Raw genomic sequence first — 14,938 nt, 5'->3', positions numbered from 1 at the left:
ATTCAATTCTTCAGCCTACCCACTTTGCATGAACTATTTCTCTGCCCCACATCACACACACACACACACACACACACACAAACACACACTGATAGCCATGCCCTTGAAAATGAAATTGCCATCTCCTATAAATGTATCACCTCTACATCAAAGAACTATGAAATCCTTTTATCCAACTAAAATGTATTGGATTTTCACCTCACCCTCTGCCTTCTCTTACAAAAGCTTACTATTTGTCTGCACTGAGACTTCAAGTCCCTTGACCCCTCAGTTCCTCCTAAGCTACATCCTCTGAACTAACCATTCTCTCCTCTTCTCCCCATCTTGACATTGATCCTACTCTATTGAATTCCTAGCCCCTGTATCATTTTGCCAACTACACCCTGCCAAGCTGAGGCTAGGCATGAGATCACTGCCACCATTCACCACTTTTACTCCCACATACATGCTGATAAAGAAAAGTAGGGAAAATCACACAACCATTCTGACTGAGTCCGCTACAAGTTTATGTTATGAAAACTCCACTGGGACCTCACCGCTTCTAAGCAATCCATTTAACTGCCTTATGCCACTATGCCACTTTCCACAGCAGTTATTTCATACCTCCTCAAGCCTTTCATGACTCTCCCTTTCCCCACACTCTCAGCTGAGAGACTTGCTTCATATTTTACAGGGAAAAAATGAGGCCATTAACCAAAAGCTCCTTCTTTTTCCCTCTTCTTCATCTCATATGCTTTTTGACATTATCTCCTCCTTCATCTCTGTCTCACACTAAGAGATGACCTTACCTCTTAGCAAGGTTCTTCTCTTTATGACTCAGTCTCTTTTCTCTTCCTACAGATTGACCTGTCATTCCTTTTTTATCATTTGTTGTCAAATGTCTTGTCTCTTGGTTCCTTCCCTACTGCATACAAATAGGACTATATCTCCCCCATCCTGAAAACAAAACAAAAATCAAAACAAAACAACAACAAAAAACCCAAAAAAAAACAAACCAAAAAAACCAAAAACTTCTCACTTGGTCCTTCCATCCCTTGCATCTATTGTCCTATATCATTTTAGTCCTTTGTAACCAAACTCCTTAAAAAGGTGATCTACAATACCTGCCTCCACTTTCTCACCTCTCACTCTCTTCTTAACCCCTTACAATATGGCTTTTAGCTTTATCATTGCACCAAAACTGCTCTCTCCAAAGTTGCCAAATCCAATGGCTTTTTGATCATTTCCATTTTTCTTGAACTTTCTAAAAATACCTTTGACACTGTTGATTACCATCTCTTCCTTCATGCTCTCCTCTTCCTTGGTTTTTAGGAAACCTTTTTCCTGAACTTCTAATTTCTGACTGCTTTTCCAGATCATTCCAACTAAGCACAGGTGTCCCACAGGGTTTTCTTTTCTGGGCCCTATTCTATCTCCATACTATTTCATTTCATAATCTCATCTGTTTCCATAGATTTAATTACCACTTCTATGCTGATGAGTCTCAAATCTGCCTACTCTACCCCAAACTCTCTGCTGACTTCCAATCTCACATCTCCAATTGCCTTACAAGTATCTTGAATTAGACATCCAGTAGACACTTTAAACTCAATGTGTCCAAAATAGAATTCATTATCTTTCCCTGTAAACCCTCCATCACCTTCACTATTCCCTACTACATAGGAGTTATCTTGAATTCCCCATTATCTCTCATCCCCTCATCCAAACTGTTGCTAAGGCCTGTCAATTTTACCTTTGCAATATCTCTAGAATACACTGCCTTGCCTCGTTTGACACTTTCACCTCTCAGAATTCTTCCTTAGAGTTTCTTTTCATATTAGCTTCTAATATCTCAAGCTGGATCCTTCATTGACTCATTTCTACATTATGAGGTAAAACTAAAGAAACCAACTTTTATGCTACAAATTGAACTGAATAATTCTTATATATTCTCCCAGAGTTATTTGGTTTATACTTTATTATTTATGTTTTATATATATATATGTGTGTGTGTGTGTGTGTGTGTGTATATTACACACATATGATTTATAGTTGTAAGTATGTCAGTTATAGCCTTAAAAACCTAAAATCAATCACATGCAAATGAGGTGATGAACTAAAATTCTCTGAAGCCATCTTTACCTCAGTCATTATTTTGTCTTCTAACAGATCCTTTCAGTCCATTCATGCTAGGATGAGTTCTCTATCTTCTTCTCAGAACAATCTTTATCTCTCTTCAATATCTTATCATAGAAAGTATATTTCTTAATAAATTGCCCTTATAACTTTTCCTCATGCAAATGTTCATCTTCTGTTCCACTTCAGCAACCAAAATTTTCACACATGAAATTTGCAATAGTTTCCATCTCCTATTTTTTCTTTAATATGACAATCTACACTATTAAATACTTATCTGGATGATGGAGGCTGAAAAGCAGAGACTTGTGTTAGCTACCTGGCAGGTCCCCCCAAAAAACTATAAAAATGGCTCTGAAAAAATTCTAGAACTGCAGAACCCACAAAATAGCAGAGAGAAGCAGGGATCTAGCCCAGGACAGCCTGGATGATCGCTGGATGAGGTCTATTGCACAAGGAGCAGAGGGGAGTGGAGCTCAGCGTGGGCGGTGGCAGGACCAACCAGACCAGCAGCAGGCTGGAACAAACCCTAGCGCCCTGAATCAGTGAGCTGTGGCAGTTACCAGACTTTTTAACCCACAAACACCAAAGACAACAGAGAAGGTTAGTGGGAAAAGCTGCAGGGGACAGGGTTCGTGGTTTGGCCACTGCCCCAGGGGCAGCAGGGGAGGTGCAGCTACAGAACTACAGTTGCAGTTGCTTCCAGCCCCAGGCCCACGTGGTGGGAGGAATTAAGTGGCAGATCAGAGCAGGAGTGCAGAGCCTGCTTAAGATTTGCATCAGGTCCAGGCTGGTGGTTCTTGAGGAAGGAGGAGTGCTGGTGTAGCAGAGCTGGCTGTATAGAAATTGCTCTGAAATCAACAGTGCATCCCCTCAAGCTTGGAACAAAGTGCTCTTTGCTCTACAAGCAGTCATACCCTGAGGAAAAGCTCAAGGGTCAAGTAAGTTAGCTGGGAACATGGCCAGGCAGCAAAAACGCACTCAGATTCAGTCTCAGATTTGGACTCTTTCTTTGATGACAAAGAAGACCAAAACATACAGCCTAAAGAAGTCGACAAAGTCAAAGAGCCTACACCAAAAGCCTCCAAGAAAAACATGAACTGGTCTCAGGCCATGGAAGAGATCAAAAACGATTTGGAAAAGCAAGTTAGAGGAGTAGAGGAAAAATTGGGAAGAGAAATGAGAATGATACGAGAAAACCATGAAAAACAAGTCAATGACTTGCTAAAGGAGACCCCCAAAAATACTGAAAAAAATATTGAAGAGAACAACACTTTAAAAAATAGACTAACTCAAATGGCAAAAGAGCTCCAAAAAGCCGATGAGGAGAAGAATGCCTTGAAAGGCAGAATTACCCAAATGGAAAAGGAGGTCCAAAAGACCACTGAAGAAAATACTACCTTAAAAATGAGATTGGAGCAAGTGGAAGCTAGTGACTTTATGAGAAATCAAGATACTATAAAACAGAACCAAAGGAATGAAAAAGTGCAAGACAATGTGAAATATCTCATTGGAAAAACCACTGACCTGGAAAATAGATCCAGGAGAGATAATTTAAAAATTATTGGACTACCTGAAAGCCATGATCAAAAAAAGAGCCTAGATACCATCTTTCAAGAAATTATCAAGGAGAACTGCCCTGATGTTCTAGAGCCAGAGGGTAAAATAGAAATTGAAAGAATCCACCGATCACCTCCTCAAATAGATCCCCAAAAGAAAACTCCTAAGAATAGTGTCGCCAAATTCCAGAGCTCCCAGGTCAAGGAGAAAATACTGCAAGCAGCCAGAAAGAAACAATTTGAGCACTGTGGAAAAACAATCTGGATAATACAGGATCTGGCAGCTTCCACATTAATGGACCGAAGGGCTTGGAATACAATATTCCGGAGGTCAATGGAGCTAGGATTAAAACCAAGAATCACCTACCCAGCAAAACTGAGTATCATGTTCCAAGGCAAAATATGGATTTTCAATAAAATAGAGGACTTTCAAGCTTTCTCAGTGAAAAGACCAGAGCTGAATAGAAAATTTGACTTTCAAACACAAGAATCAAGAGAATCATGAAAAGGTAAACAAGAAAGAGAAATGATAAGGGACTTAATAAAGTTGAACTGTTTTGTTTACATTCCTACATGGAAAGATGATCTGTATGATTCATGAGACCTAAATATCATAGTAGCTGAAAGGAATATGCATATATATATATATATATATATATATATATATATATATATATACATATATACACACACACACACACACACACACACATATATATATGCGTGTGTGTGTGTATATATATATACATATGTGTGTGTCTATGTATGTATATATATATAGGTGTGTGTATATATATGTGTGTATGTATGTATATAGACACACACACAGACAGAGGGCATAGGGTGAGTTGAATATGAAGGGATGATATCTAAAAAAAAAAATCAAATTAAGGGATAAGAGAGGAATATATTGAGAGAGGGAAAAAGGGAGAGATAGAATGGGGTAAATCATCTCCCATAAAAGTGGCAAGAAAAAGCGGTTCTCTAGGAAGGAAAGAGGGGGCAGGTGAGGAAGAATGAGTAAATTTTGCTCTCATTGGATTTGACCTGAGGAGGGGATACCATACACACTCATTTGGGTATCTTACCCCACAGGAAAGAAGGAGGAAGAAGATAAAAAGGGGGGATGATAGAAGGGAGGGCAGATGGGGGGAGGAGGTAATCAAAAACAAACACTTTCAAAAAGGGACAGAGTCAAGGGAGAAAATTCAATAAAGGGGGATAGGTTAGGAAGGAGAAAAACATAGTTAATCTTTCACAACATGAGTATAGTGGAAGGGTTTTACATAATGATACGCATGTGGCCTATGTGGAATTGTTTGCCTTCTTAGGGAGGGTGGGTAGGGAGGGAAAAGGGGAGAGAATTTGGAACTCAAAGTTTTAAAAACAGACATTCAAAAACAACAACAAAGAAAAACGTTTTTGCATGCAACTAGGAAATAAGATACACAGGAAATGGGGCATAGAAATTTATCTTGCCCTACAAGAGAAGAAGGAAAAGGGGAATGGGAGGTGAGTGGGGTGACAGATGGGAGGGCTGACTGGGGAATGGAGCAACCAGAATATACGCCATCTTGGAGTGGGCAGGAGGGTAGAAATGGGGAGATAATTTGTAATTCAAACTCTTGCGAAAATCAATGCTGAAAACTAAATATATTAAATAAACTAAATAAAAAAATAAATAAATACTTATCTGCATCAGCTATCGTCCTATGCCTTTTCTGTCTTTTGTGGTTAAACTCCTTGAAAATGCTAGCTACAATAGCTGCCTTCACTTTCTCCCCTCTTGCTTTCTTCTTAATCCCTTCCAATCAGCCTTCCAACATTATTCGACCAAAAACGTTCTCTCCAAATTTTCCGATTTCAGTTGGCATTAAGACTAACTGAAATCAATCAACACAGGACTGACTAAAGTGCTATGCTGAGTTAAATAAGTAAAAGTATGATTGTGAGTACCTGGATGGAATAAACATTCATTTTTCATTTGAATGCCCAGTGCCTGGCACATACTAAGAATTTAATACATTCTTGATGGCTTGAATTGACGAATCCATTGGGTCTCTCAACATTTTCATTGAGAGCTCATTATGTTATTCCCTGTTCATTTTAGACATTTCTTACTTTATATTTGGGGTTGAATATTGCTACCAGACAATATAGAATGAGTATAATAGTCCAAATTATATCCTTTCAAATATATGAAATTGCCTCTAATCCCCTTCTATGTGTTCTTGTTTTCATTCTCATCACTGATTATGTGATACAATTTCTATACTTTTCACCATTCACTTTTCATTCTCTTCTAGAAACATCCCTTTTAAAATGTGGCTATTAAATCTAAATACAAAACTTCAAATGCCATCTGTCCAGTGCAGAAGACAGTGAAAAAATTACCTTTCTCCATCTGGACACTACTATGTTTGTATTAATGAATCTTAAGATTTAATTGGCTATTTTTAAGCAGCCATGCCAAGATATCTCATAGTAAGGTTTCTATCAACAAAGATTCCCAAGTCTCTTGAACTACTGATCTTAAACTAATACATTATCATCTTGTATTTAAGAATTTTAATATTTTGAACCTAAATACATGACCTTATACTTATCCTTGTTAAATGTCTTCTTGTTAGTTTGGACTTGCCAATATAGCCTTTCAAGATTTTCTAAAGTTTGATTCTACTCTCTAACATTTCAATTATTCCTTCTAGCTTTTTATGATTTGAGAATTTTCTTCTGTCTTCATCCAAGTCACTGATACAAATGTCAAAGAGGACTAGGACCAAAAAGAAAACTCCTTTCATCTTGATTGTTGTGTTCATTTCCCGGCTTCTCTAGCCCATGGCGGAAGAAGTGCAGGGTACAGGAGAGAGCAGGAGATAATAAAGTCATAGTGTTCAAGACTACTAGACAAGAAGCATGACTTATTGATCACCTGGTCCAAACTTTCATTTTACAAGTAAGGAAACAAGCCAAGAGATTAATTACCTTACACATAGTTACCTCTTAGTAAGAGCATGGGGTTTGGAGTCTAAGGGTCTGGGTTTAAATTCTCACTCTACTCCTTTTATGTGCGATCTTGGATAAGTCACTTAATCTTTCTAGGTCTCAATTTCTTCATTGATTAAATACATATATTGGATTAGGTGACTTTTCTAACTCATTTCAATTCTAAATTTGTAATCCCACAAGTAAAAAAAATGGACTCCTAACCCAGTGCTCTTTTTACTTTACAATAGAAAAGGGAGGTTTGTCAAGAGTTTTATTATTTTTCTCTAAGTTCTTATCAATGCCTTCTTAATGTGAGTTCCCATTTTATAAAGAAAATAAGTATTTGCATTATTTTTTGACTAGATCAAAATCTTGGAGGCAAGTAGTGCCTTTGAAATAATTCCTGGAATATTGCTTCCTGAATTTTATATTTTAAGTTTCGTTTATTTCTATTACTCCCCCAGTAAAAGGATTCTGAGCCAACAAACGACTTCATCGCATTTATCTAAGACAGATCCCCTCATAAGAATGCTTCAAGCAAAGACTAGATATATCAAATTTGTTAAAAGATATTCTTTTTCAGGTCATAGATTAGATCAGATATCTAGTGAGGGCCAGTTCAATTCTGAGCTTTTGTGAGCCTGGAACAATGAAAGAAATTCAGAAAAAAAGAAAGAAAACCTCAAAGTACATTCCTGTTATATTCCCCATCAATTAACAAAAAGTTCACATGCTTTTTTTTTTTTTACAAATTTTCAGCTGCTAGAGGCTTTCAACTTTTAATTCTCCAAACCTATCCTTAAGAAAATAAATTGAAGGGATTTTTTCAAGGCCATCAAGGCTGAATAGTGACATTTTATCACCTCAAATAATTTGTTAACTCCTGCTCTTAATTCCATGTGATTAATAGAAAACAGTCCCATAAGTCACATAAAAATTCTTATGGCTGATCAATTAGATCAGATATCTCTTTGTGTCTGAGAGTCACTGTAGAATTCATTCAAAACGTTCAGTTGTCAGTTAGAGAATATCCAGAGGAGAGAAACCAGGATATTGCAAAGCCTGGAGTTTATGGCATAGGAAGATGAGTTGGAGTAACTAAAGTTGTTTATCTTGAACACTTGGAGGGAAGAAGGAAGGGGCGGGGCACATTACCTTTTTAAAAATTATTTGAAGTTCAGCCATATGGAAGAGGGATTAGATTTATCCTGTTTGACCTCAGAATTCAGAACCAAGAGCTATGAGATAATGGTTCATAGAAGTAAATTTGAGCTTTATACCAGATTAGACTTCCTCACAATTAGACATGTCTAAATGGGAATGAGCTGCCTTAAGACATATTGGATTGCCTCTTCTGTGAGGTCTTCAAATAGAGACTGGATGGCCACTTATCTAGTATACTATAATGGAGTTTATTTTCCAGTTTAAGTTGGACTAGATCGCCTCTTTGATCCCATCCTGCTCTCAAATTCTGTGACACTGTGATATAAATTGGAAGTTTTAGAAATATGCAATCTCCATACTCAAGATCTGCAACAATTTAAAAGTATTTTTCCCCAGCTGAGAATTCATCTAGCATTCCAGGAAAGATGATTAAATAAAATAATATATGTTTGCAAACCTTAAAGGGCTGGATAAATATAAGTTGCCATATGTTAGGAGTACCATCAACAATGCCCATTCATACTGAAAACAAGATAGCATATTCCACTCTATTAAAGAAAATGCTGCTCTTATATAAAAAAAAAACTACTTGAAATAATAAACAACTTTAGTAAAGTTGCAGGATATAAAATAAACCAACATAAATCCTCTGCATTTCTATATATTACTAACAAAGCCTAACAGCGAGAGATAGAAAGAGAAATTCCATTTAAAGTTACTGTAGATGTTATAAAATTTTGGGGAGTCTACCTGCCACAACAAACCCAGGAATTATATGAACATAATTACAAAACACTTTTCACACAAATAAAGCCAGATCTAAGTAACTGGAAAAAACATCAGTTGCTTGTGGTTAGGTCAAGCTGATATGATAAAAATGACAATTCTACCTAAATTAATTTACTTATTCAGGGCCATATAAATAAAATTACCAAAAATCATTTTATAGAGCTTGAAAAAAATAATATCAAAATTAATCTGGAAGAACAAAAGGTCCAGAATATCAAGGGAATTAATGAAAAGAAATGCTAGGGAAGGTGGTCTAGCTATACTAGATCTTAAATTGTATTATATAGCAGCAATCATCAAAACTACTTGGTACTGGCTAAGAAATAGAGGGGGTAGATCAGAGGAATAGATTAGGTACATAAGACACGGCAGTTAAGGATTATGGCAATTTACTGCTTGACAAACCCAAAGACCCCATCTTCTGGGATAAGAACTCATCGTTTGACAAAAACTGCTGGGAAAACTGGAAAATAATATGGCAGGAACTGGGCATAGACCAATATCTGACACCACGTACCAGAATAAAGTCCAAATGGGTACACAATCTAGGTATAAAGACTGACACTATAAACAAATTAGCAGAGTAAGGAATAGTTTATCTGTCATACTTATGGAGAATGGAAGAATTTATAACCAAAGGAAAGAATAGAGAACATTATGAAATGCAAAATGGATAATTTTGATTACATTAAATTGAAAAGTTTTTGCACAAACAAAGCCAATGCAACCACGATTAGGAGGGAAGCAGAAAACTGGGATAGAATTTTTACAAGTAGTATCTCTGTTAAAGACCTCATTTCTAAAACATATAGAGAACTGAGTCTAATTTACAAGAATACTAGTCATTACCCAACTGATAAATGGTCAAAGGATATGAACAGGCAGTTTTCAGAGTAAGAAATTAAAGTTATCTATAGTAGTATGAAAAATGTTCTAAATCACTAGATTAGAGAGATGCAAATCAAAACAACTCTGAGGTACCACATCACACTTATCAGATTGGCTAACATGACAAAACAGGAAAATTACAAATGTTGAAGAAGACGTAGGAAAGTCGGAACACTACTTTGTTGTTGGTGGAACTGTGAGCTGATCAAACTATTCTGGAAAGAAATTTGGAACTATGCCAATAGGGCTATAAAATGTGCATGCCCTTTGACCCAGCAATACCACTTCTAGGACTGTATCCCAAAGAGATCACAAAATTGGGAAAAGGACCCACATGTACAAAAAAATATTTACAGCAGCTCTCTTTGTGGTGGCCAAGAACTGGAAATTGAGGGGATGCACATCAATTGCGGAATGCCTGAACAAGTTATGGTATATGAATGTAATGGAATACTATTGTGCTATAAGAAATGATGAATAGGCAGCCTTCAGAAAAACCTGGAAAAACTTATATGAACTGATGCTGAGTGAAGTGAGCAGAACCTGGAGAACATTGTACACAGTAACAGCCACAGTACGCGAGGACCGATTTTGACAGACAGCCCATTTCAGCAACGCAAGGACCTAAAATATTTCCAATGGACTTATGATGGAAAATGCCATCCACATCCAGAGAAATAACTATGGAGTCAGAATGCAGAGCAAAGCAGACTATTTTCTTTTTTGTTTTATTTTGTTTTTTCTTTCTCCCATTCATTCTAATTCTTCTGTGCAACATGACTAATGTGAAAATGTATTTCATAAGAAGTATGTGAAGAACCCATTTCAGATTGCATGCTGTCTCGGACGGGGGGAAAGAAGGGAAGAGGAGAAAAATTTAACCTTATGGAAGTGAATGTTGAAAACTAAAAATAAATAAATTAATAGATTGGAAAAAAAAGAAAAAAAAAGTTAAAAAAATGCTGCTCCTATAAAATGAATAGCAATACCTGGAATTTATACGTGGACTAAGCCTACTGTAATTACCTTTTAGTTTGGTCATAGGGGATTCCACCATGTTATCATGTGCCATGATTTCAGGGATCTCTTCTCTATCTACAATGATTGAAACCTATATTTAACTTGGGATTTTAAATGGTTGTCTGAGGCTCAGAGAGATTAAATGATGGGTACTTGGTGCTAACAGTATCAGAGACATAATTGGAATTAAACCCACCTAGTTTTGACTATGTATACATCAAAGCATCCACTTTGTTATGCTGTTTCTCTTGGCTTGCAATTACATGGAATAATCTGCACAGCTGAGTAGAGAATGTCTTATAAAACATTACTAGCACAGATTAAAAGAGTCTTTATAACATTGTTAATCAGTACAATGAGTGTTAGTCCTATCCTTCAGGACCAATATTATGAAGGACTCTATCCTTCTAAATAATGCTATAATTTAATTTTGTCTACTATTTCCCTATATAAGTCTCCAGTTGGGAGATGACCTCATTGTACAAAGTTATTCACTGTAGGAATATTAATTTATTGTTTAACATTATAAAATATTTGTGGCAAACCATATCATATAGCTCTTTTCTTCTGAAGACCACAAAATAATTTACTCATAATATATCAATGTCCTTCAAATAAAGACAAGAGATATGGAACAGATCCCCCTCTCTCATAAATGATATGAAACAAGGTACAAGGTTAGCCAATGATTGACCAAGCAATGATAATTGAGGAAAGTTATTTTATAAGGAAAAAAACTCAGCTCTTTACCATCCAGCTATTCTTCTTTCCACTAAACTAGATTGACTCTAAGTGACTTAAAATCTATGGTGCTGATGGGTTAATACTTATTTTGTTAAATGTGTGAATTCCTCTATGGAAAAAAGTCACAATTTTAATATAAACCATTGTTAAATAAAATCTGCTTTTCAGAATAACTCTTCCTGTAATTGCTTCTCCAATTCTGACTATCAAGCAAAAATAAAAATAAAAACAAAAAAAATTCAAAAAAAAACAAGCCAGAATTTTAGATGTATTTGATGCATTTAGATAGTTGCTCCTTGTAGGGTTAGACTTTACAGAAGATCCTAAAATTATAAAATTTAACTTGAAGGTTATATGTCACAGTTGAAACATCATGGATATGGAGTCAGAGTATCTGAATTAGAATCCTGGTACAAGCATGTACTAGTTACATATCCTGAGACAAGCATTAATTTATCTGAGCTTCTTCGTATGTAAAATGGGGATGATGATATTTATACTACCTGCAAAGGTAATGAAGAACACATGACAGGTGAGTTAATTAGCCAATGCAGTCTCGTTTGCAAAAAAATAACAAAAACTACTTAAACAATGCTCCCATGAAAATTCAGGCCTTTATTACTCCTCAATTGGAATCTTCTAATATGATCTTAATGAATCTTCTTTCCTTCAATCTCCACTGTATCATCTACACAGAGAAGCAATTTTCTTAAAGTATGAGCATTGTACTCCCTATTCAACAAATCCCTTCACTTCAAACTACTCTTCCAGTCTAATCATATATTAGTCCTATTCCATTTACCACAGTCCAATGAAACAGGCCTTCTTACTGATATTTATGTGACAATCCATTCCCCATTGCATTGCTTTTGTATGAGTTGGTTCCCATGCCTAGAAGCCACTCCTTTCTCACTTCTGTTGTTTAGAATGATAGGATCATAGGATAATGTTATACACACACACACACACACACATATACACATACATATATATATATATACACATACACATATAAAAAACGCAATGCATATATGTGTGCATATGTATGTACATATGTGTATGTATGAATGAATGTACATACATATATATGTATGTATGTGCATATATATACACACACACACATGCTTATTGGTTCGTTTCTTTATCCAAGTCTATACTAGATCATAGCCCACAGATTTTCAATGGGGTCTGCAGCAGGATAATTCCAAGTTATTGAAGTATCTTTGTCTCTATTTCTTGGAAAAAATGACATCAAAACCTTTCGTGACTTATGGCACCATACAATGTAATATTGTAGTTTACCATCTCCGTTTGAGAATTTCTGTGATTTTAGAGCAATTCTGCTTCTTCTCAATATATTAAAACATTCATTAGAATTCATCTTCTATCAATAGGGACAAGAAATCCCCAAAATATTGACTGGGAAGGTAGATATCTTACAGTCCAATCCCATCTGGACTTCTTCTAAGACCAGGTTTTATGTAATCTTGGAGGAAAATATACCTTTTTCTAGTCTAGTATTTTGGTCTTTGTACTGTTTTGCCTGTTGCAATTTTTTTTTTCATTATAGTAAGGACTATTTTTTTTTGGTGGATGGAGCCCTAGGGGCTCACCTGAGGCCACCAGCCCCGAGAGCCATGACATCCCGGGCTTGCTTTTCTAATTTCTCACAGATGTCTTATTGTGAAAATTAAGCTAATTCTTTGGGACATGGTTAAAAAAAAACCTAGCAAGTGAAACACGCAATAAAAATTGAAATTGACAGAAGAGGTTTATACTATATTCCATGATGGTAGTGATCGCTTTCACACATGCTAAGAGAAAACAGAAAACAACTGGATACCTTTATCCAACTTTGATGACAAGAAAAATGGAAAAATTCAGGAGAGCAAGACTGAAACTACAGTTTTGTTGAAACATGTGGGGGATGTAATCTCTTATAATAGGCTGGATATTATTAATTATTTCAGAAGGCTTACAGCATGCAACTCCTATAGTAGTATGCATGAACATGAGTGAATTATCAAGAAATAACTATACTTATGTCTATGGAAATATTATAGAAATCAGAATGTAAAGAAATCACAAGGTAGCTATTCCAGTTAGTGGAGACAAAGTAGAACATAGCACAAGCAAAGCATTCATAGGACCTATTTATAAAAGTTCTGAAGAAAATAAACAAGATAAAAGAAAACATCACACACAAAAAGTCAGTGATGGAGTTGAAAACAAACAGAACCCTTCTTCTAACAAAGTGGATACAGACAAAGAGTTCTCTCACTTTTACAGAGAAATTCAGGAGCTTGAGAGTGAAAAAGAAAATTTGGAAGGCAACTGTCAGGTATTCAAGCCCCCTCAGGAACAATTTAGCTCATATTATCAAGGACATTACAAAGACAACTTAAAATCTGATGAAGAAAAGAAAGATACTTGGTTTAGTACTATACCATTCACCCCCTGATGATGAGCAATATTTTAGTTGTGAGCCAGTTGGCTGAAACACTGAATATCCAGTTGATGGACAAGTGGAACCTACATTTTTTTAACAACCCAGTTCCTTCCTTTAGGCCTGAATGGCAACCAGTGGAATCCTCTTTAGTTCCTCATGGCCTTTTCCCTTCTGGGTTCAATTATTCATTAAATTTTCAAAGATTTTAGCCCTCTCCATCTCCACCACCAAATGTTTTCCATGCTCAAGATGTTAAATTATGTGAAATGTACCATGGATATAATGTAAACAGTGGCAACATGAATTGGAATTGCCTGACATTTGATCAGACTAATAGACATTCTGATTGTGATGGGAGGAACAGTATCATACGGCCCTCTAGAAATGGCCAAAGGGAACAAGGTGGATGAGAAAGTAATGGTTTCTGGGAAACGAGAGAAGAATCTTGGGAAGACCCTTCTCTATTCCAGATGGAGGAAACAGACAGGCTTAAAAACCAGCAGTTCCAAGGGGAAAAGCTAAAGAGGCTACTTAACCTTTTAAGAGGTCTGCCTGGTTCACATAAAATGACATTGTCTTCTTTTCTGCTTGGTCAGAATTGTGGTGGCATTGTCTTCATCACTGATGATCATTTTCAGCATTGAAATGGTTATACATATAATGTTAGATGACTTGGTGATGACCATGACTGGAACCAGAGCAGAGCAAAAGAAAGCTACTGATCAGGGAGATCTCCAGTTATAATATATAACACTAATATCCAAGCTTGGGAAATGAAACCATATATGGAAATGGTTATAGGCAAAGGATACCAAGTGGAGTTCCACAAATTTGAAAAGTGATGGAAATTTCATCCTGATGAATTAGAAAAGAGGAATAACATGGGGTGTCTCATGAAAAGATTGCACAGATGTTGGGTCATTATGAATATAAAATGTTGTAATGTTGTAATGAATTCAGTGGAACCTCCACATAGAAGGTCTGAGACACTTTTATGACAGAGGCAGGGAGGCTGTGTAGACTCACGGAATCACTTTGATGTTGCAAAATAAATAATATTCAGTCTGCTTTCAACTAAAATGAGCTTGTGGCCTACCCTTAAAAAAACAAGCATTGAGACTTTCTGGATGTTTTTTAAATAGGTTCAAGTCTAATAAAAAAAGAACCATCATTACCTCACAGAGTTTGTTCCCAGGAAACTGTTTAAATTTTAAAATGTAAA

At 36.1% G+C, this 14,938-nt stretch overlaps 1 pseudogene; it reads left to right on the top strand.

Annotated features, from left to right (window-relative positions):
• The first annotated feature begins 14,186 nt into the window (after positions 1–14,186).
• LOC118854733 lies at positions 14,187–14,714 on the top strand (annotated as a pseudogene).
• The last annotated feature ends 224 nt before the right edge of the window (positions 14,715–14,938 follow it).

The sequence above is a fragment of the Trichosurus vulpecula genome, chromosome 6 (genome assembly GCF_011100635.1).
Source record: "Trichosurus vulpecula isolate mTriVul1 chromosome 6, mTriVul1.pri, whole genome shotgun sequence".
Lineage (NCBI taxonomy): Eukaryota > Metazoa > Chordata > Mammalia > Diprotodontia > Phalangeridae > Trichosurus > Trichosurus vulpecula.
Note: the sequence above shows the minus strand (reverse complement) of the source record. Positions and strands in the feature narration are given on the sequence as shown.